Consider the following 25099-nt stretch of genomic DNA (forward strand, 5'->3'; position numbering starts at 1 on the left):
ACCATTAGCAGGTGAAAATTTGATACACAGGCTTTTCACTCTGTCTGTACAACTCATTCGTACTGAGAGAGCACGTGTCTCCAGGTATGCTTTTTTCATTCCAAATATGAATACAGTGTTACACTTTGCTTCTGGTAGATTATCTTTTGCATTAAATTAAATCCTGTTTTCTACAACATACTTTTTCACTAAGTATCCCTACTGAGCACTCTGAGTTACTCCCTGTTGAGGGTGAAACTGTGAGCATTCCTTAAGAGAGGGAGAGGCTTGCCCAAGAGTCACAGGGACAGTTATGCATAGCAGAGAGAGTTTGCTCTGTGGCACAGAATCATAATACGTGGAAATATCAAACCTTTCTTTCCTGTTTTCTCTGTGCTACACAAAAAACTTTTTATTCTGAATAAATATGCAAGTTTATTTACTTCTGTTAACATTTCTCCTAGAAAAGACTGGAGTGCACATATGAATGAGAAATAGACTTCTTATTGAAACTGTATTATTTAAACCTTTCTTGGGGACAGGCAATGTTGGGGAACTCTGTGTGCATGACCCATGTGTTCACTCACACAGGGGCAAGGGTAGAGATTTATTTAAATTTGAAATCATATTCCCAGTTTGTGAGAAGAATTGAGGATTGACCTTGAGATCTCAATACTAGTTGTAAAGTCTGAGGTCTACTCTGCTAACATGGAAGCCAGTGTGCAGAGGGTCACAGCATGGGACTCTGCAGCCAGACTACCTGGGTGTGAATCTAATACCCACCCTTCTTCACTATCTGGGCATCAGTGCTTTCATTTATATATATATAATTTTTTTCTTAAGTTGGACACAATGCCTTTACTTTATTGATTTTTATGTGGTACTAAGGATCAAACCCAGTGCCTCACACGTGCTGGGCAAGCAATCTACCCCTGAACTACAACTCCAGCTCAGTACTTTCATTTTTGAAATTAGGGTAATGATAGCTTATACTTCATAGGGACTTTGTGAAGACTAAATTAATACATATAAAATACTTAGACTAGTTCCTGGTACATAATGATGTATATAGATAATCATTATGATCATAATTTTAATAAGCCTGTCCTATAATGAAAACTAATATTTTTAGTAACTAATTCCATTTAGATGAAAATGCAAGGTAGACCTCTTCTCACCTGTCATCTGTGAATGTTTTATATATTCCAAATGTATTTATTGAATGCTCACTACATACTGCCATGTCTCAGAACACAGTGACTTTCTTGCCTGGAAGGAGACAAAGACAAAAAGACCAGAAAATAGGCAGTCACGTGAGGTGTGCTGATTGGTGGGGGAGCTTGTGGCAGGGCCACTTTACTTGTCATGGGGAAGTCAGGGAAAGGATCACAGAGAAGTGACATCTAAGCAGAGACTGAAAGAAGCCAGCCAAGTGAGGGAGGGGAAAGTCTTCCACGCAGAGAAAACATCTTAAAGAAAGGCTTGGGAAGTCAGCGCATCCAAGAACTGCAAGTTTAGGTAGGACTGAAGTCCAAGGTTGGTGATTCTTAAGTTGTTCTCAGAACTTCTTTATACTCTTGAAAGTTCTTGAGGATTACAAAGAGTGTTTTTTGCCTATCAGTATTTTTTCTTTTGGTACTAGGGATTGAATTCATGGGCACTTGACCACTGAGCCACATCCCCAGCACTACTTTGTATTTTATTTAGAGGCAGAGTCTCGCTGAGTTGCTTAACACCTCACTTTTGCTGAGACTGGCTTTGAACTCACAATGCTCCTGCCTCAGCCTCCTGAGCCACTGGGATTATAGGTGTGCACCATTGTGCCCAGCATCTATCAATATTTTAATTAGAAAATAAAACTGAGGAGATATTAAAACACATAAACCCACATGTATATACTCTCTTAATCATCAGAGTGCATACATCATTACTTTGCTGTAGCCTCTGACACACTCCATTGCACATCATGACAGAATTAAAGTGAATGAGGAAATGTCTTAGCATTGTTTTGAAAGTAGTTTGATTTCATGGATCTCCTAGAAAGATGTGTAATGGGTCTTTTGGCTTTTTTTGCTTGTTTGTTTGTTTGTTTGTTTGGTACTGGGGATTAAGTCCAGGGGCATTGCACTTAACCCTGAGCTACATCCGCAGCCCTTTTTATTTTTTATTTTGAGGCAGGGTCTCACTAAGTTGCTGAGTCTGGCTTTGAAACTGGTGATCCTCCTGCCTCAGCCTGGCAAATCACAGGGATTTTAGACATGTGCCACCACCCTCTGCTGGTGTTTCTTAGTAGAAACTCCTAAACACTCATTTCCCTTGGGGCCTCATAAATCCCAGTGATGAAAAGGTACTAGAGTTACCTTGGTTGTGGAGATGGGCCACAGAGGCCCAAAGATCATTTGCTCAGTCATACAAGTTAGATCTCTTACACTTCGCTGTTACTTTGAGAACAGGGGCTGGTGATAATGAGGGATACAGAAGTGGCTTTTCAAAGTGTGTACCACAGCAGAGTTAGAGGGAAGGAGCAGATTGTCCAGGGGATCAGCCATCAGACTTTCTTTGCTAAAGAACCGTTCTTGGATGAACTTTGTGAGTATTGTGATTGGGACTTCTCTGCTCTTTTGACTTTGTAAGGGTGGGCCTCTTCAGCTAGTTGTCTCCCCCGCACCCTGCTCCCAGCAATCTGGCCATTTCACAAGTCTGTCCAGCAACCAAACATGATCTGTTACTCTGTCTCTGGGCTGCCTTGGTTATTCTCACATTGCCTTTGATACAATGGGAAACACTGTGGAAAGGTAAAAACCCTCTTAATTTGGGGTTGTGTGGCAGTTGCCCTTTTTCCTAAATGTTGGTGAGATAAAGAGCTTATTAGAAAATAGCCAACTATGTGGGTGCTGGGTATTGTGTTCATGTTTGTCAAACAGACCTCTAACTTTCTCGAGGTTTGTTGAGAAAAGAAAATCTAAGGTGTGTGCCAGGTCTTTCTGTCGTGTCCATTCAGGTGTCACATCGGTGTTGTAATAGCTGTTTTGCCCTGTGGTTTTTTTTTTTTTTTTTTTATGGGAAAAGCATAAAGGGTTAAATCAGGGAGCCTCTTTCCTTTTCCTTTCTATGGCTTGTGAATTCCTTCTCCATATAGCTACCTTTTAAACCAGTAAAGGTCTGCACCTGGAAAAGAGATTTTAGGGATTGAAAGGAATGATAATCTCCATGGGACCTTCAGATCCAGCTAAGTAAATACAAAATTGTTATTTTTTTCAAGAGCAGGAAATCATTTTGTAATCAGAAAACAAATTCTTTCACAGAACATTTTCTTGAATTATACATTTTGACTTCTTTGAAAATGTTTACATAAATATATCAAACCTCAGAGTATTTCTGTAGTATACCTTGAAAACAAGCAATGTGCTGATCCCTTAATTTTCTGGGACTATGGAAGAGAGACTCAAATTATAGGACATGCAAGAAAAGAACATGTGGGATTCATTTCTTAATCATTTTCAAAACCAGAGGTTCATAATTGCAATGTTGAAATGGACGGAAATAAAGCACATTAGAAAAGGTGAGATTTTGCAGCAGGTTAGTAAGAGCCAGGGGTAAATAACATTAAATTTCAATAAAGGCTAGATAAGAGCCTTGGACATTACCTCATTTGGGAATAACACTGGCAGGGCTTCCCTGTATTTTAAGTAGAATTAACCGTCTGTTTCCATTGCCAAAGTTCTTCATGTCGAGGACTTAACATTATTACTAGGTTACTTGTCACTCCTGAGAAATCATATTGGAGTTCAAAAAGTTTTCTTGTATTGAGAAAGAATTTGGCCAGCAATCATGAGGAAAGATTTATTCTGATTCTTGTGTATTTAATTCACATTTTGGTGTTTCATAAAGCAATGTATAACATTTGATAGAAGAGTTTGAGTTTGCTCATTTCCTATCTCTTTTGGTTATTTTTCTGATGTTTTAAGAATATAAGAGGTGATCCTGACTCTTTCTGTAAGGAAGCTCTTTTATATGAGTATAGTGGACTAGGCAGTTGATAACTTGTTTAAAAGCAGGAAGAACACTTCTGCATTTATCTGAATACACTAGGCAAGAAGAGGATCACTTTTTCTGCAATTAATCCAAATAGTCCTCTCAATGCCATACTTCCTCTTGCTGGTACAAACATAATCTACACTTTTCGTCTAATGCCGGTATTACATTTTCTCAGTTTTTACTAGCAGAACATGTCAAACACGTTAACGCATTTATTTTTCTCTCCAACTTAGAGCCTTGATTTCTGTACTTGGAGAATTCTGAGTTAAAATGATTCTGCTTTCCTGGCTGTGCTGAGCTGAGCGACAGTGCTACCTACTTGGCTACCATTACATATTAGTTATGATTGGACTTCAGATGAACAAGGCCCATGCATGTGGAAGTTTTCCATAAGAGAAATAACGTATACAGGCACGGTGGCACATGTCTGTAATTCCAGCGACTAGGAAGAGTGAGGCAGATCGCAAGTTTGAGGCCAGTCTCAGCAACTTGGTGAGGCCTTACACAACTTCATGAGACCCTGTATCAAAATAAAAAATAAAAAGGGCTAGGGATGTGGCTCAATGGTAAAAGTGCCTCTGGGTTGAATCCCTAGTACCAAAAAAAAAAAAAAAAGAGAGAGAGAGAGAAAGGGAAGTAAAGTTAACATTCTGGATAGCTGTATTTCAAGTGAATTACATATGTGATTTTATCTATCCTCGTAGCAGTCCTTCAAGGTAGCACAAGAGGTGTCGTATTCTGTTCCATTCTTGCTAAATGAAGAAATGATAAGACTGAGAGAGTGCCATGTCAAGTCAAATTTCTCTGCTGTAGTTTATCCCTTATCACTTGATCAATTTCCTTAAATCCAGGATGATATGCTACCTCAACATTGGAGGCAGAGTTGGTCCATCAGTACTATAGAGATGGACATTGGAAGTGACAGACCCAGAGGAGTTACAGCTTAGAAACAACTCATTGTGTCCCCCCTCCCCTTGTCTCTCTGTCATCATATCTCTTTGTCCTTTCATCTAAGATTCCTAGCCTAAAAATACAGAATCCTCCCATGGGGCCCAGACTGTAGCCAAGACCATAACTGCCATAGCTTCTGTCATCCCAAGGGCTTGACAAAATCTCTTAAACTTGGGCAGTGATAGGAATTATGGATCCTGGATCTGGGAGCTGATGAGACCATGGGAAAGTGGATAGAATTTGAATTTAATTTGGCAGGCATGGCGTGCCTACCCTCTTCTAGGTGCTGGAGAGACACAGGAGCTTGCTGTTGACACTTTTACCTTCTTAGTGTAGGGAGCTGCAGGTTAGAAGCCAAGTGAACACTAGTGACCAGGGATCATGTGAAGGAGAAACAAAAGATAAAAATTGCCAGTCAGGGCATCAGACATAAAAGGAGACTGAAGCTGAGGCTACTTCTGCATCAGTCTGGAACCCCCTGATAGCTGTGTGTGAGCTGTGTCTTTATGTGGAAACAACCATGCTGGGCCGGCAAGGACAGCATATGAACTGAAATGGAAGAGCTTGTGTTTCCTTTGTGGAAAGAAAAGCAGAAACCTGGAATAAAAGGAAAGGAAGGATGATTTGGCCAACTTGTTGTGTGTGGCAGTCACTGTTCATGAAGTGGGAATTGGACCACTCAGCCTTGACTCTGCTACAGATACAAGCAGTAGAAGCAAATAGAAAATCAGTGAGAACAGCAGTCTTAAGGATAAACTCTACTGGAGTCTCTGAAGTAAGGAAATAAATACACACTTATAAAAAAGACATTTTTTTTACTATATTGTTGCATCCATACTTATGATTAAATATAATTTAAAAGAATTATCATTTCTATGTTTAAAAATTGTAACCATGATACCTTATTTTGTAACAAAGTACAAAATTGTAAAACAAAGTAAAATGCTCAAGTTGTCCAGAAATGGAACATTACTTGATGGATTCCATTTGATGACCTAAGATGTTGGCCTTTGTCCATTGTTGTTTATTTTATGCCCAGAATATATAATTTCAGAATGGAAAATCAAAAACAAAAAGCATGAAATTATGCTGATGCTCTAAGTTATAAATGGATTGCTTGTCACTGTGCTTTTTTTTCTTCTAGAATGAGTCATAATCTAATGAAAATGCTCGCTTTTGTCACTAGTAGTCAGATTCACGCTTCTTTTTTGAGGACTTGGGTTAGTATGAAAGGAGGAAAATCTCAAGTTGCTGGGAAGGTCCCCAGTCCAAGATGGGCTGAGGCAGGTCCTTTAGCTCTCAGGGAGCCCGAGTGTGTCCTGGTGAGGAGACTCCAGATAGAAGGAACTCCCTCATCCATTTTATCCCAGAGCGCTCAACAAAGATTATTTCCTATGTGTGTCTTGATGTGAAAAGGATTGGGAAGCACTGGGCTCTTAAAAAAAAAAAAAAAAAAAAAAAAAATTAAAGAACTAAACCTTGTTAAATCTTACCTTTTGGCAATATGGTCCTTACTGGATATAAGCCCAGAAAAGTCATTTTTAATTAAAATGCTACTTTTGAAGATGAATTAATCCCTTCCTTAAAAATATCCCAAAGCTTTTATTCTTCATGTGTTACTTGGGGAGCTTTCCGGGGGTGTTGGAGACAGCTCTTAGCTGCCAGGTTCCCAAGCATTGGCCTTCCTGTGTGACCTTTGTTCACCTGGTGGTGCCCTTCAGTTGTTTTGCTATGCTCTGAACTCAGGGCATCAGGCAAGGGTGGAACTTAGAGGATGACCGGCCTATGTTCCCCAGCCCTTTTTTACTCTTCAGGGTTAGAGCAGAGGAAGGAACACTGAAAGAATGTTTTCCCCTTTTGTTAAGAGAGTATGTGTGTATGTGTGCGCCACACGGTGCAGGGCATGAACTATTGAGTACCTGCAGAGGTTCTTTGCAAGATGGGTGCTGTTCCCATGTCACAGATGTGAAAAGTGAGTTGAAGATGTCTCCAGAGTTTCAAGGATGATCAGTAGAAAGTAGAGTTGAGATTTACTTGTAGCATTATTTGATGCCCTGAGCTTGTACACTTGACTGCTGTCCTGTGCTGCTTCTCTGGATGAGTTGTTCTCAGGGTAGAATAACTCACTCTTGGGGCCCTCAGGGTGTGGAGTACAATGGAAGTTGACATCATCTGTTTATTTACTTGTTCAGCAACTGTTGGTTGACACCAGCTATGTGCCAACAACCATTCTAACTTGGAATACATCAGAGAACAAGAGGCAGATCCTTGCTCTCAAGATCACTGCTCCCATTTTAGCAACAGGGAGACAGATAATAAGAAATGATGATATGATAAAAATTCCTAGAATTTTTTATAGTAAATATAATAGGTAAATTATATAGTTTGTTAGAAGATAACAGTTGCTGAGGACAAGAAGTTTAAGATGGTAAGAAGACTGAGGAGTGAGTAGAAGAAGAGGGCAGACGGCAGGGTTAAATGAGGAATAAGAATGGTCACTGTTGAAAGGATAAATTCTGAGAAAATTCCACCAAAAGACAAGGGAAAACTTCGGGAGGGTAGATATCTTTTCTCCTGAAATTATGTTGGTTATGGACATCTGCAAGCAGGTATGCTGAGCGTGTATTGGAGACTGTCTTTACCCATAGAGAATTGCTAGCAGGTAGGGTTGAACAAGACCAGGGAGGACACCATTACTTTCAAAACTCAAGAACTCTCTAAAATGAAGGCCCAGTGCCCCAGGGACCAGGATTCTTCGTGCCTCTCTGAAGGTCTTTCCCTCTAGATCACAGCGAGTCAGATCTGTCTTCCGATGAGCTCGGGCAAAAAGGAAAGTACCCATCACATCACCTCCTCTGCTTTCCAGGATGACCTGTATCTTGATTCTTTTACCTGGACCTGAGAGATGCAGAGTAAATGTGGTTTATGCTTTTATTTAGCAGATAGTTACTGGTGGTAATTAAGGCATAATGCTGTACCAGGTGCCATGGAGGATACAAAGAGAAGTTAATTTATAACATGTTCTCTACCCTCCAGAAGCTTGTGAGCTGCTATGGAAAATTAACTGTCGACACTAAGCACACAGCCACAATCACACATCTGAGAAGTGAGCCCAAGAAGGCTTCCTGAGGACATTGGGTCCTGGGATAAACCTTTACACTATATCCTGTTGCTGAGACAAGGGACTTGGTGTGAGCCAAGGCACCAGGAGGACATCAGGAGCTGGGTACAGTGGCCATACCTATAGTCCCAGAGACTTGGGAGACAGGCAGGAGATTGGGGGTTCAAAGCCAGTTTTAGCAGCTTAGCAAGGACCTAAGCAACTTATTGAGACCCTGACTCTAAAGAAAAATATGAAAAAATGACTAGAGTATAGCCCAGTGGTTAAGCTCCCCTGGGTTCAATCCCTGGTACCCCTGCTCCCCAAAAAAAGGACATCAGGAAGTGTTTGTAGGGGGCCATGAGCAAACCAGTCTTACAGATCTGGGAGTGTGCTGGGGAGAGCAGGATATACAGTTGGAACGTGGCTGCAGGTCAGCATATGAGAGACCACAAATGCCAGGCCACACAGCCTACCCGCATGCCTGTGGCATGAAAGTGGGTACAAAAGATGGCCATGTATGTGGGAGACTATGCTAGCATTTTCTTTTTTAAAAAATTTCATACTGTTAAGTAATATGTTACATAAAACATACAAAGTTCCTGTTGGTAGAGCAGTCTGCAATTTCTAAACTAAAAAGTGCTTAAGAGCAGGGAGCATGTGCTCAAAGAGCTCATTTTTTGGAGCAGATTCTGTAACCAGTTCATGTTGTATAGATTCCATCTCTGCTGCTAACTAGCTGTATTTGGGTGAGTCTCTGAGTTTCTGTGCCTTGACTTCTTCCTCTGTAAATGGAAAACAAAACTTCATGTGGTGAATGAGAGGATTGAATGAGATCTCAGGCATATAGTAAGTACTCAGTAAGTACTGGTTGCTATTATTAACCCTTACTGCTGCCTTCACTACCACCCATCATTACTTTCGCTGCTGTTTGGGAGGGTTCTGTGACCCAAAAACATGTTTTAGGAAAATAAATGTTGTACCAAAGTAATACTGCAAAATGTGAGGATTTCCATTGATGAGTAGGTAAGTCAGTTTTCAGCACTTGACTTTATGTGTTAACATGTGTCACAAAAAGGTTCCTCTGGTCAGTCAACATGTTCCCTGCCTTTCTGAAGATCATATTAAAGATCCTAAGAGCCAAGATAAGCTCAAACTTTTAAGAGCAGAGTTCCTGCCTATCAGATTGTTATTCCTTGCACCTGTTTTGTTTTGAATTACATCCTGTCCCTCAGACCCCTTCAGAAACTTGATGAATCAGGAAAGGAACACTGTCACACTGTCTTGGACAAAGGACTCTTTTTTACCATTCCAAGGGGGAAGTTTGAAGTTCATAAAGAAGAAGGAGATACAGGATCCTCCTGGATAGATTAATCTAGCACTTTTCCAAGTTTCTTTTTGATCTTCAGAGGGCTTGCTTTCTGTGCCCTCTTAGCCATCTCATTCTTATTGTTTGAGACTTCTATAACTTGAGATAATTCAGAATGTCCTTTAAAAACACAACAGAATCAAGCACCACGCTGTGTGTGCACTGTCAGTCTTCTCAGTCCCTAGAATCCCCATAAAATAAATGTCTGATGGTGTGTGATGGGATTTGTTTGGTGATTACCCATCCAGTGAAAATATAACAAAATATTATGTGTTGCATGATTTTAGCATATTCTAACAGCCAAAGAGTAATAGCTCATTGTTTTTATTGGTGTAGCATTTTTGAGATTTCCAAATGTACGTACTTGTTCCATAATGCTTGAACTTATTTAGGGCATCCAGTGTATTCCAGTTCTTAAGGACTTGATTGGCCATTTCAAAGTACTGTGGTACAGGATAGCCAAGGAATTGGCGTCTAGGTAACTTGGCAGCCACCTAGATGACTGAAGTAAGATTAGCACATGGGCCTAAAGAAAGTTTTAAATAAGTACTAAAACTCCTTTCCTATTCTAAACCATATTATTGTTGTGACAGTCTTATATTTCTTTGTAGTGTATATCTCCATCTCTTTCACCATGACCTTCTGTAGCAGGTTCTCAGCACTCTTGCCATGCAGTGTTGTGGGTGGCCCACTCTGGGTGTTGTGTGTTTGGTAGCATCTCCTCACTAGATGACAATAGTAGCCTCACCCCCTCCTTTGTGACAACAACAAAAAAATGTCTCCATGTATTTCCACAGGTTCCCTGCAGGGCAAAATTGCCTCCTCTTGAGAACCTTTGTTCCATGGTACTATGGATTGATTTTCTCCATCCTTCTGTGGGGTGAGGTAGGATATAGTTTTTTTAAAAATACCCATGACGGGGCTGGGATTGTGGCTCAGTGGTAGACCACTTGCCTGGCACATGTGAGGCACTGAGTTCAATCCTCAGCACCAAATAAAAAAAAATAGATAAAATAAAGGTATAATAAAGGTCTTGTGTCCATCTACAACTTTAAAATACTAAAAAAAAAAAAAAAAAAAAAAACATGGCCATGAAAGAAACCATTCCTGACCCAGGGACAAGTTGTGGCTCAACAGGGGGTACAAGGAGCCACCGGTAAAAACAAGTGAACAGGATGAGATAGAAAACTCAGACTGGAAATCACAAGTAAGTTCTGCTGGGGGTGCTCAAGCTCCAGGGAGCTCATTGCCTTCCTTTATACCTCCCCCTCCTCCTCCCCCTCCTGCTGCTCTCCTCACCTTCATGCTGTGAATGTGGAAGCTTTCTTCTAAAATCATAGCCGCTTAGAGTTTGCTTCATGTCCTGTCCTAACCTGTCTCGAATGCACTTGCATAATGCAGAGTTGAAACTTTGTTCTGCCCTCCTCAGACTCTGGAGCATAGTAAAATTCTAGGCCCTGTTTACTTAGGGGAACTTTGGAAAATAGCACACAATTAGAATTTTCTCACTCACTTCTTGTATTTCAAACACTGGTGTGTTGCTGGGTGTAATTGTTGTGTATTTCATTGAGCTGTTCCTAGGTAGGGGCAAGAAGGCTGTGAGGAGTCTTCTCTAAGAACAGGGGCTCTGCTGAAAACTTAACCCTCGACATCAAAATCTGAACTTTGAGTAAAATACAAAGCTTTCTCCAGATTCCCAGTTTTAGACCTCAAAAAGGAAACTAGTGAATAAATCTGGATAAGGTTGCTAAAAATACATGGTGACAATGATAATCACATTGATTTTATTTTTAATTCTAAATGTTGGATGGGTTATATCTGAAAATGTCTAGTAAACCAGTAGTAAGTTTGTGACTTGATTCTCAAAAGAGGGACTCTTGCCTTCCTCCTTCATCCTCCACTTTTTTTTTTTCTTATTAATGAATGTGATATGTGTTATATGCTTGGATTGGAGCAGTGGTTGGGTGTATACAGCTATTGGATGTTTTAATACCCAGCTGTGCTCATATTAAATAGGTGATTCTGTGTTCAGGAGAAACTTGGTCATTTTCCTATTTGGGATGCCTTTTTAAAATCTCTGTAAAGTGGAATTTCTGGTGAGAGGGGATATTTTTCATTAACTTCCTGAGAATCATATTTCTAAAAAGGGGCCTAAAATTGTTTGCTTGGAGTTATTTTTTATATCAAATGGATTTAACAGGTTTTTTTATTGTGACTTTGAAGAGTTTACAAGTGCCAGAAAATTCCATCACCTTTGTTAATCTTCAAAGAGATCAGTGTAATTAACTGATCTCTTGCATATGCTGTTTGACTTTTTCCCCCCCGCATTCACTGCTTAAGCCTTTAAAAATTCTTTACTTGTAGACAGTAAGACAGGTTTTACATGTTAGTTTAAGTTCATTTATAGCAGGTAGGCTTTATGTCTTTCCTTTCTTCTTGGGTTACAGGATATATAGCAATTTTTATATCTTAACATGTTTCTGAAATGCAGTATCAGTTTCCTGCTTTCTAATTGATTTTTTTTCAAATATGTGAGATACATACTTGTCCAATTACCAAAACCATTCTTAGACTGAAAAGCAGTGTTCACTGATCACTTTGAGAGGAAATTTAAATAGTCATCAGGTCTTATTTTCTGATGTATATTTAGAGAAGGGAGGTACAAGGTAGTAATTTATATTAAAATTCATGATTTTGTGTGTGTTTGTGTACATTTAAGATTAAGGTCCTACAAATACGAGCTCATATTCTTCAAAGGAAACTCTGAGAATGAATTAGTGATGTAATATAATCCACACCCACTAACCCAAAGGGTATAATTGAAAATTTCTAAAGAAACTTAAAACCAGTCCCTTTCTACCTATAACCCCTGAGCTGTGTGTGATGAGCAAAGGTGATGGTGTGGTGGGCTCTTCACAGCCTCATTAAAGGAGGAGGACCATAGTATTCTGTGTGCATGCCTTTATGATCATTATTTTGTCTATTCTGGGTCAATGTGTGATGTACTTTGTTAATTTCCCCTGGTCCTCACTTTCTCCCTTTGTTGCTTCTCTAATTTTTACTATTGCTCCTGAAGGAAGCCTGGAATAGAATAGAAGGAAGCCTGAATAGAGATGTACACAATTCCCGACCACACATCCATTTCAGAAGTTAAACTTTGGATATCACTGCATTGGTCACAATGAATCTGGTCATTTTAAAATTCCTTTGTAAATCAACTCTTCTGCTTAATATTTCTTGATATATTTTTTTCATTTTTTTATGTTCATTTCTTCTTTCTCATTAAGTTTTAGTTTTGGTTGTCTCTTATAAACAGCATATATCTGGTTTTGTTTCTGTATACAGTCTGATAGTCACTGTCTCTTTTTAAATAAACGTTTTACTTTAGAATAGTTTTAGATGTAACCACAAGTTTGCAAAGATGGTACAGAAGGTTTCTGTATACCTCTCACTCAGTTTTCCCACTGTGACCATCTTATATTATCATTTTAACATTTGTCGCAATAAAGGAAGTGATTGGTACATGCTGTTAACTAAACTCCACACATTTTGTTTTAACTGATTTTCATCTAATATCCTTTTCCTGTTCCAGGATCATTGCATTTAGTTGTCATATCTCCATAGATTCCTCTGATCTATGACAGTCCACTAGTTTTCACTTATCTGTGTCACTAGACACCGACAACTGCAACGAAGGGATTTTTTTTCCATGCCTGGACTTTTCCCCCCAAATCTGCCTCTTATTTCCTCAAGATAATTCCGGTTTTGCTAATGGCTTTCATTTCTTCCATAATCCTTGACTCTTCTAAACTCATTTATTCTGTAGTCTTTCCCAGTTGTTTTCTGCAGTTTCCAGAGCACGGATTCTGCCAGATCTGTCTGCTGCCTTTCCCAAGGGTTGTAGTTGCTTTTTAGCTCATCTCCAAGGGCTGCTTTTGTCGGCACTTCTTGTGCACTGGAAGATGGAGGCAGTTTTGGGGTGGTGCTGTCTTTAACCTTTTAGGGCCTTCCCTGAAGATTTCACAGGTCAAGTCCAATGTTACGCCGATTTGTTGTTTCTTACTGCATATTCCCCTCTCAAACCTGGAATTCAGATTGTACATGAGAAACCAGTTATCCACCTCTGGCCCAAAGGATAACTGGATTCCTTGCCTTGGCCTCTGGTCAGTTGATGGCATTTTCTGGGGAATAGAGCAGTTATTCATGGCGGCAGACTTTGTGTGCTCACAGCTCAGGATCTACCTTGTCCATCACTCTCTGCTCTGGCTCCCAGTTCCTTTTCTGTATCTGACACTTGGAGATTTTCTTTCATGCTTTTGAGCTGTGCATATTTAACGCATTTTTTTTTTTTCTTTTTAAAAGGTATCATTTATTTGTGTTTAAAGCAACAGGGGAAAACCTCAGTTGAGCATTCTTGACTCAATTTCCAAATCCCTCAGGGCCTGTGGTAGTGGTACATATGAATGCATGTTAAATATTTTGGTAGGAGAGGGCCATTTCGCACACCCTCAACATTTCTGAATGGTTCAGGGTTTTGCCAAAGGCATTTTCAACTCCTCTACCAGGTAGCTCAATGGAGGTGCTGTGTTTATGTGGACTCAGCACTGCCAACCTCTCTGTCTTCCACATGATTCCACTCCAGTCATAGAGTATTGAACTCATAGGTGGCCTTTCAGCTGTGGACTCCGTGAATGAGAAAAAACATCTTCAGAGACCTAACCTAAGGCTCCTGACAGTGGCCACTCAACTCTTAAATTCTCGGTGTCTAGCACAAGTAGGGCTTCTGCAGGGTTTGCTAAAGGTGAAGTCACATGAGTAGGTAGGGCCAGAACCCATGAATCTCAATTCTCATGATAAGTTCTTTTTCTAGCACAACATACTTTCTAGTCTTCTCCCTTCGAGTGGTCAGGGTAGAAGTAGCATGCTGTGTGTATCAGATTGTCAAAGCCTCTTCATTCGAATGTGGCATTTGGACCTCAGTCAGTAAAGTAGCCACAGAGTCCTCAAGGTTGACTCCCAGCAAGTATTAAGTTGTTTTGCTTCTGAGACAGGATCAGGCTGTGTTCCAGTAACATGTAACCTTCAGTAACTGAGGCTGAACATTTAGAGGGTCTTATCCTCTGAGGGCACTCTAGTAAATCTCTAACACCAAATTTAATTTGGGAAAGGAACATTAGTTCTGATTTCAGCTCTAGAATCAAGATAACTTTGAAAATGAATTGAGCTAACTGGAGACCATTTTAGAAAAGCAGTGATTTTCATGTGTGTTTTAGGTGTTAGCTTTATTGTCTCAGCTACTTGAGGAACACTTTCTGGGGTGTATGCAACAGTACCTGTACCCTGATGGTCTAAATGTAGCAAGACAGGAGGAAGGTGTGTGCTTTCTGAAGTGTATCTTTGCACTCCAAATAAAGCAGGAGAGGGTTTGCTGGCTATGTGCAGAATCCTTAAGAGAGGATAGACGTAGAGAACGGCCATTCTGTTTTCCACAGGTACGATTTTAACCATTCTGTAAATATTGGCTCTGAGGGCTTCACATGTTCATCTGGCTTCAGGGCCCCTTTTAGACTGAAATGGCTTTCACTGAGGTGGTGTTTCTTGTGTTGGGTTGTGAACACTGACACTGATTTCACAAAATTCTCTTGCAGAATGCCTTTTGTGCTTGCTTGTACTTTGTTTTCTTCCTTTTCTTGGAGACCTTCCTGGTATAGGCTCTGGGCCGATTGGCCTGTGCTGTCTTACCACCGTCAGCAGTTCTATAACAGGATTAAAGGGACACCTCAATTTCCAAAAATAGAAGTTCAGGAGGTTTACTGCCCACTAGAGGGAAGTCAGAATAACCAGCATTATATTCTTTTGGCATACAGATATTTAGTTTCCCACATTGCAACCTCGTGTATAGAAAAGGAAAACAGTTACAGAATTTTCCTCGGTAAAAAATTTTGTTGAAGTTCATGCTGACTTCACATTAACTCTCTTCTTTTGGAAAGAATTTCATATAACATAGATTCATCTGGAATGTCTTCCAGTAATTGAAATGCCAAAAAGCTACCCTGATAAAGTGTAAATCAGAGAGGGACCCTAAGTATATTTAACATTTTAAAATTTAAAAGCCAATAAAGAATATACTGTGTTTTATTATAGTTACTTCATTCCTGCTTGGAATGTACAGTCTGTAATCTGGTGCTGTTTTTGTTGCTCCATTTGTAGAGTTTTTGTCAACAAACTGGATTATTTTGTGGATAGAGGATAGTATAGTGGGAAAAGGTTTTGAAGCCAGGCAGACCTGGATGTGATGTTCTCATCCCCATTTTCTAGATATTTGACCTAGGGCAAGTCATCCAAACTCTGAACTGAAGTTTGCCGGTCTGCAAAATAAGGAGAACACATAATTTGCCAGGTTGATATAAGGAGTCGAGTTGTTATTATATGTACAAATTCCCAGTATAGTGACTGGTTTGGTACATTTCCTTAGTAAATGGTAACTTATTTATAATTATGACAAGTTAAAAATAATAATATGAACATTACTTAATATAGAGGGGAATAAAAAATAAATCAATGGACAGCTATTGTATGGGGGGCTTTTTGGTCCTGTGATCATTTATTAGAAAATAAATCTTGTATCCTCTCATTGAAAGGCTCTCATAGTCTTACACAGAATTTCAGAATGTAATTGCACTTGTTCTCTAATTTTGTTTTTTCTCTTCCATTAGAGGAGCTTGTCTCTTCATGTATCAGTTGCTCACAGTAGCTTTATGTTTTCTAATTTGGTGGAAATTAATTCTCCCTGATTATTTTTCTTTTCTAGTACCTTCTGAACTTTAAATCAACTTGTCTTATCCTGAACCTCAGTTCTGTTGTCATTTTTCTTTTTTATCATGATTAAATTAATACAAGGGACTGGGGATATAGCTCAGCTGGTAAAGTAGCGGAAGACCCTGGGTTCAATCCCCACCACTGCAAAAAAAAAAAAAAAAAGTAGTAAAAAATAAATTAATACATTAACTTATTAACTATACATAACATCTTTTTTCATATATATATTTTTAGTTGTTGGTGGACACAATACCTTTATTTTATTTTTATGTGATGCTGAGGATTGAACCCAGGGCCTCACGTGTGGTAGGTGAGCCCTTTACCACTGAGCCACAACCCCAGCCCCACATAACATCTTTATTATGCTGTTGTCCTATTTAAGAAAGTGGTATGACTTTCCACTTATCTTCTTTTATGTTTATCAGTTACATTACATTTTACATTTTTCTTCCTGTAGAATGCATATTTCTCTTTTTATATTTCTTGTTGTCAGTGGGTACTTTTACCATGTTGTATCTTATGACTTTTGCTTCCTTTTGACAGTAGTTGACTTGTGTATATTCACTTTGTAATAATTCTATTAGTCATCACTTGTATCACACTCTATGTCAGTTACGTGTACTGATATGTATTTGCTCATTGAATCTTCATCCTAAATCTAAAGAGTGAATAGTACTATTTAATAATAAGGAAACTGAGGCCCAGAAGGATTAAATAACTTGTACAAAGTTATATAGCTAGATTCAGGGTTTCAGAACCTCTTCTCCTAACTTCTCTATTAGGCTGTACATTATCACCTCTCATTTACAATAGTATCATTTATCAAGATCTTTTGTAGTACATTTTCCATTGATTCTCTTGGATATTCAATAAATATTGCAGGTAATTAATATTAATTGAATATTAATAGAGATTCAATTGTCAATTTTCTCCAAATTAAAAAAGGGTTTAATGCATTTCTAATAAAATTTTTAATTAATTTTTTTCACTTAAAAATAATTTCATAGTACAATGCCAAAATTCACATGAAAGAATAAGTTATAAGAGAATAGACAAATTGTGTTAAATCTATGGAGCAATTTGGGGGAGAATTGACATTGTTAGAGTGTAATTTTCATACAAATAAAATCATCACTCTCAAATATAAAATGAACATGTGTAAAAGATTTTAGTCAATATTCAATAAGGGAACCAGAAAAATGTTATGATCAATTCAAAGAACATCTGAAAAAACAGGTATAGACAATTTAACAGGAATACTAGGATAAGATTACTGAGTTAGATATAAAATGGTATTCAGTATTCAACAGACCATAGCTTTTTGGAGATACCTGTTCCACTGGATAAAAATGGTTTATATCTCTACCTCACAAAATCCTACAAGTTCATAAGTAACTTCACTGGGACCTTTAATCAGTAGCAGACAGTGAGATGTTCTAAATGCATTATCCTAGAACAGAGGTTGACAAGCTGTGCTCTGCAAGCCAAATCTAACCTGTCTCCTGTTTTTGTATATAGTTTTATTGAAACAAAACTATATGTATTTGTTTACATGTTTTCCATGACTGCTTTTACTCTTCAATGGCAGTTTTGAGTAGTTGCAAGATGGACAGTATGACCTGTCCTATAATATTTACTCTCTAGTCCTTTTAGGAAAAATTTGTTAACTACTTATTGAAACAATCCTTAGATGATGAATTTTATGCATGTTTTGTTAGATTTAATCCGTAATATTTCATGGTTTCAATGTTATTAGAAATGATAGTGATTTTTAATTTTAAATCCCAAATGTTCATCGATATTGTAAGAGGGAATATAGCTAATTTTCATATATAGACTTTATATTATGACCTTGTTAAACTTACTAATTCCAGTATCTTTCTAAAACTGATTCTTGAAAGTTTTATTACATAGATACATGATCTCTGAATAAAAGCAGTTTTGTTTTTTCCAATTGGATGTCTTCTATTTCTTTTTCTTGTCATATTGCAATGTTTAGGACCTCCAATATAAAGTTGAATAAGAACAGTGAGAATGGACATTCTTACCTTTTCCCAGTATAAGGAGAAAACATTCAATCTTTCATCAATACATATGATATTTGTTGTATTTTTTCATATCTATTATGAACTTTCCTTCTGTTTATAGTTTATTGAGAATTTTAATCATGAATAGATGTTGAATTTCATCATTTTTCTATATCTAGTGAAGTGATCATATATGTGTATATAGGCGTGAGTATAAATATGTGTGTGTGTGTGTGTGTTTCCCATGCTGGGGATCAAACCTAGGACCTCATGCATGCAGGGCAAGTGCTTTACCACTGAGCCACATCCCTAGCCCCATATTTTTTCTCTTTTGATGGGCTAATGTGGTGAATTACATTGAGTTTTTCCAACATTGAATCAACTTGGCATTATCAGGAAACATTACTAGTTCTCTTATTAATTAATTAAATCATTTACACTCATTCATCTTTTCTCCTAAACTTCAGTAAGAAATGTCTTAAATAATAGTTTGGAAGAGACGAAGAAACATTTTAAGTAGGCATAGCACCTGTTTTCAACCTTCAAGAAAAGGATGATCCTGGTAAACAGTACCCAAGTTATAGTCATCAGAAGCTGCCCTGAAAAAAAAGTATCGAGGAGGAAGTAGTCTCTGTATCAGGATCTAATACAGGATCTTAGGTGAGGTGCTATAACAGACTATGACATAAGATTGTGTGTGCATGCACACGCACTTTGTATAATGAGCATATTTGTAAGCCCATCCATCTACACTGCAAGCGACAGTGATAGCTGGATCACATGCTCTGAAATGTTCCTTTTGCCAATGATTTCATAATGAACTGGGCCTGGTGGTGCAAGCCTGTAATCCTAGCGACTTGTGAGGCTGAGGCAGGGGAATCCCAAGTTCCAGGCCAACCTCAGCAACTTAGTGAAGCCCTAAACAATTTAACAAGAGCCTGTCTCAGAATAAAAAAATCAAAAGACCTGGGGATATAGTTCAGTGGTAAAGGCCCTCTGGGTCAATCCTCAATATCCTCAATATCTCCACCTCCAAGAAAATGTCTCAAACATATAATTAAGTAGTAAATAAGCTATGGCATTAAATACACAAATATCAGCATAGAGCTACATATAGTATTTACCTAACTTGCTTGCCCAGAAGGAAATAATACAAAATGTTCACAATATTGCATGTGGAAATGTCTGCCCCTTATTCCCTCAGGGACAGAAATGCATCCATAACATGCTACATTAACAAAGGAGTTTTCAGGGCTGCCAGCCTTACAGTAGAGGTTGAGTGGTAGTATATTTCTCCTACATGAAGAAAAACAAAACAAAATGTTCACAGTGGTAATTCACGATAGGATTTGAAACCTAGTCAATTACTAACAGATAATTTTAGATGTAAAATAGAAATTACTGGATGTAAATAATAAGTTGCATTTAGAGAGTAAGCAGGCCAGGCATGGTAGCTTATACCTGTAATCCTAGTGACTTGGGAAGCTGAGTCAGAAGGTGCACAAGTTTGAGGCCAGCTGTAGCAATTTAGCAAGGTTCTAAGCAAACTTAGTGAGACCCTATCTCAAAATAAAAAATTAAAAGAGCTAAGGAAGTAGCTTAGTGGTAAAGTGTTCCTGGGTTCAGGTCCCTCAGTACCAAAGAGAGAGAGAGGAGAAGACGGGCGCAGTTCCATTAGTCTGTTGTTTCTTTTGTGGTGCTGGAATTGAACCCAGGGCCTTTTGTGCAGGCGCGGCAGGTACTATACTGCTGAGCTACACTCCTAGGCCCCCCATTAATCTTTTTATTTATTTAATTAATTTTACTTTATTTTGTTTTATTGCAGGACTGGGGTTAAAGTGCAGGGGCATATTGCCTCTAAGCTATATTGCAGCCCCTCCCCCTACCTTCTTTGGCTAAGGAGGCTAAGCCTGGAGCTTGCATTCCTTCTGCCTCAGCTTCCCAAATTGCTTCTGATTTGTTTTACTTTAGGTACCCAACCATATTTAAGTAATAAACTCTTTAAAACTTAATTTTTGTTTAAAATTTATTTCTTGTGAATTACAGGTATGTGCCATAATGCCCAGCTCCATTAGTCTTGTTGAAGTTTAAAGTTTTTATAGGAATACTGAAACTGTTGGCCTTTTTTATTTTTTAATTAATTAATTAACTTATTTGTGTGGTGCTGAAGCTTGAACCCAGGGCCTCACTGCATGTTAGGCAAGCGCTCTACCAACTGAGCTATATTCTCACCGTTTTAATTTTTGAATGTAATTTAGAAATTATATATTGTCTATTAAATAATTGTGTAAATTTTTCATGATTCTTTTGTATGTTCACATGGCATTTAACTTTAAACACAACATAGGATTGTTGAGTGAATGAGTTAGATTAATGCTATTATGAGTAATTCAAGGATATGATAATATTTTCTTTTCCTCTGCTTGTCTATTGGTAGCATTAGAAATAAGTGTGTCTATAATGGGGAGTTTAAGTACGTATTAGACTAGTGCTCTACTTTTTTCTCTTGGTGGTTGAACTCTTGACCACTTTTAAATAGTTTAGATGGCCTGTTTTCTTTCTGGTGACGTGAAACAGGAATGTTGCTGAGCAAAAGAGGAGAACTCAAGTTGTAGAGACCCCTCTGTTGGCTGTTGATTTGGTGGAACTTTGGGGACCCTCACACCCTATAATCCAAGTTCTCCCTGACCTTAGAACTCCAGGTTTAATGGCCTCTTCAGTTCTTACATCATTAAAAGGAGTGAGATTTTTCTAGATTAAAGAAGAAATCTCATTAATTTGAATTTTACTGTTTTAGGTTTTTGTTTTATTATTGTAATTTAAATATTGGAACTGCATAAAAATTTACCTTCATCCACGCTACTCATTATAAATGAATTTTCAGAATGTCTTTAGGCTCAGAACAAAAACACTACCTGACTGGCATTTGTTTTGTTTGTTTGTTTGTTCGTTTTTGTTTTTTAATGTTCTGTTTGGTGCTAAGGACTGAACCCAGAACCTCCTGCATGCTAAGCACATGTCCTACCACTGAGCTACACCTCCAGCCCCTCATTTTAGTTTATGGACCAACCATATTTAAGTAACAGACTATCAGCTCTTTAAAACTTACTTTTTAAACACATTTAATAGATTTTATTCTGTTAAATAGATTTCTCATCCATTCATGTTTATTTTATTCCCTATTACTTTGTTGTATCCAGGAAGTGTTACTGTTTCTTAGATATTTACCATGGATGGGTACATTTGTTTAGCTGAGCACATAGTCACTGTAGCCTACCAAGGAAGTTTATGTTGTGAGGAGGTGACAATAGGCAGCCAAAAGATGGAAGAATGTGTTTGGATGAGTGGTGACAAAAAATCAACACTTTGGGTGGAGTTATCGCAACATATCAGAAAGAAATCCAGGATAAGTTGTGTGTGCTGGGCCTGGATTTTATAATCTTTTGCTGACTTGTGTCGGGGGAAGCATTTAAACAATGGGAAAAATTAGCACATAAACATAGCTGCAAAATGACAAGTGATTTCTTAGCACACCAGACAAGGGAAATGATAGCAGACCCTCTTAGCAATTAAGTGGCCAAATTGTGTGTGGAGGTTTGGCATACAGACGGAAGTAATTCAGTCCATAGACAGTAAAACGGTTTTAGTCAGAGAAACTGTGAAAGTTTTTTTTTTTTTTTTTTTGGGTGCTGGGGTGAAGATTTAATTTATTTTTGTTTGCCAAGGAGTTGATATATTCAGGAATGCATTAACAAAAGAATCAAAAAGAGTTTGAAGATCAGAGTCAATGATCTTTCCTCTTTGTAGCAGAAGGTTCACATTTTGTTTATTTATTTATTTTTTTATTCATTTTTATAAGAACACTTTCTTTTTTTCCTGGGTATTTTTTAATAAAAAAGAGGCAGATTTGTTCCCTTTCTCTACAAAAGTGAGTGTTGCTATTTCTTATATTATAAACAATGAGAACCTACTGTTAACATGTTTAGCCACTATGGGAATTCTGTTATTTAGTCGCCAATTCAAAAGAATATTTTCATGTCCTTTTAAAAACAAATGTGATATAATAATCTTATGTAATAGAATTATTTATTGGGTTATTGCAAGTGTAATTGGTATTAAAATTCATCAAGCTGTACATTTCAGATTTGGCACTTGAAATTGTATTTCGGTGTAAAAAGAACTTTAGGAATGATGATAAGGGTTAGGGAATTGTGTTTGATAATTTGGGGATTCTATTCTTTATAATAGTTGTGAAGAGGATATTCTTTATCTAAAAAGTTTCTCCAAAACTGAAGCTTATGATGAATTAAAAAAAAGGAATATTTTCAAAATCTACCTTCAAATCACTAATAGAATATTTGACACAATTGAAAATGCAGAACTGAGAAAGAATGTGTTGTGGGCATGTTTTCCAGCATTCGCTTCAAAGCAGAAATGTAATATTCCTTAATCTTGTTCTTTGATGGTGATGCTAGTTCTTTTGTTGCTGTTGAGTTTACCTTGGCCTGAGTGCTGGCAATTAAATGGCACAGTGAAGATTACTGGAAAACATTAACTTGTTATTGTTAGTTCACATCATGCTGAGGTTGATGGGAAGTAGAGTTTATTAATAGCCTCATTTGTGCATTGATTTTGCAGTCTGCTGGGTTTGGGGGATGAATCTCATCATATGGGTTATTCATTATTTACATTTAAAGCTTTTAACTTAATAGAAAATGGTTTTATCCTTTTGAAAAATGTAACATTGAACATAGCTATGATACACCCCCATTGAAACGTTTGTTTTTAGTGTTCTTGAATAAATCGACTTCCTGTCATTTGCTTAACTCTATTTTTTGTATATTACATAAGGGTGATCTTTCACTTTTTTACATTCCTTTTTGTTTGATTTAATTCATTGATGTTTAATCTAGAACAGTCTTCATATTTTCAATAAGTGTACTTTCAGAAAAAGCATTCTTGAACATTTGCGGTATTCCACATGAAATTTCTGTCCATTTCTGAGAAGAGTGTTCCACTATGTCCTTGCCTGAAAACAGGCCTGCTGCTTGAATTTTTACAATGCACAATAAGATGCAAACCACTAACCAAGACCTCCATGGCCTGATGGTGGTAAAAGCACAGGGTCAGAGCAGTAATCCACAGGGATGAAAGGAAGTTGACTCTCTTCGGAGAAATTTAGGTAGTCAGACCAGGTGTAAAAAATAATTTCTGGAAATCTGGGCAGTTTGCTGTATAATTGTCTTATTCCTTTGGACTAAGACATAAACCCTAAGTTTTTATTCTCATTCTCCTTACTAATTGATGGTGAGGAAAGAAATCAGTAGTACTCAGAGCTGGGAATGTGACTTAAGGTATAGCCCATGCCTTGCATGTGCAAAGTTCAGGATTTCATCCCCAGTACTACCAAGAAAAATATAAGGAGTTTTTAGACCTTTTTTTTTTTTAAGTTGGGTGGTGTGCTGAGCATGATGGTACACATGCCTATAATCCCAGCGACTCAGGAGACTGAGGCAGAAGGAGCCCAAGTTCAAAGCCAGCTTGAGCAACTTCACAGGGCCCTAACCAAGCGACTTAGTGAGACCCTCTCAAAATAAAATAGAATAAACATGACATAAATGGCTAGAGAAGTGCCTTAGTGATTAAGAGCCCCTAGGTTCAATCCCCAGGGGAGAAAAAAAAAAAATTTTTTTTTTGGATGGTACCTTTACTGACCAATCAGTAAGATTTTACTTGAGTTCCAAGTAAACGCTCAGCACTGTACTAATTAGACACTGGAAGGATATAAAACAGCATAAATTCATCACTGGAACCTTAAAGTTTGACAGGAGAGACATAGTCAACAGACCCAATATAGAAATATTAGTCTGTACGGTTTACAAAGTATTGGTTTCAAGTGCAAATTAGTTGTAAGTCCATTCTCAGCATGACTGGAGCAGGCAGAATCTTTGTGGCCTAAATGATTGATCCAGGCCTCTGATTTTTAGGACACTGACAAAAAACAGATGATCTGATAGGTTGTCAGTGGTGCCACCACTTCTCCAATGCAAGTGTTACCTGGGGCACTATTTAAAATACGAAATCCCAAGCTTCTCTCCTGGAGATTTTGACAGTGGTAGTCTGAGCTTGGACCCCAGAATCTGCCTCATTCATGAGCAATGCAGGTGATTCTTGTGATCAGGTAATTTGGGTGAAAGAGAGGAACTCAGTGTGCAAAATGAATATAAGAGAATCGATTCTTGTGTCAAGTTCAGGGAACAACAGATTTATCCCCCAAGTGATTCCCCCAAATGATGAGTATTACATATCAGCAGGAAATTTCCTTTGAGGTTAAAAGAGCAATAATTATTGAAAACCCTGACATTTCTAAGTTCCAGCAATTTGGTGGACAAAAAGTATTCTGGATTTCATTTCATCACTTACTTTCTATCCCAAACTCATTCCGCTGTAGGGAGGGTATGCTGCTGATCATTCATGTGGCGAGCAGGCAGGGAGACATGAGTAAGGAGGAAGCTTTTGAAATAGTTCCTGGTATTAACTTGGCAGTTGCAAGGGGGAGACTCTTCCAAGTTTAAAGGGCAGCTGGCATGATTCTCCAAAGGCAGGAGTGGAGGAAGCAGGAGACAGTGAGCAGTTTAGCAACATAATCTTTCATGGTCAAGATCAAGGGGCATGAAGTAAGAGTTGTGAGAAATGAGACTAGAGATAACAAAAATAGTTATAATTGTTTACAACAGATCTTCTGAAGATCAAGGAGGTCAACAGTGCATATAAACTCTTGGACCTATGACATCTTCATCTCAAGAGACAGAAAAA

At 38.1% G+C, this 25099-nt stretch overlaps 1 protein-coding gene across 1 annotated transcript in view; it reads left to right on the forward strand.

Moving 5' to 3' along the window:
- THADA (THADA armadillo repeat containing) overlaps positions 1–25099 on the forward strand; it is a 313149-nt gene that overhangs the window by 175949 nt on the left and 112101 nt on the right.

The sequence above is a fragment of the Sciurus vulgaris genome (assembly GCF_902686455.1).
Source record: "Sciurus vulgaris genome assembly, chromosome: 14".
In the NCBI taxonomy this organism is placed as follows: domain Eukaryota; kingdom Metazoa; phylum Chordata; class Mammalia; order Rodentia; family Sciuridae; genus Sciurus; species Sciurus vulgaris.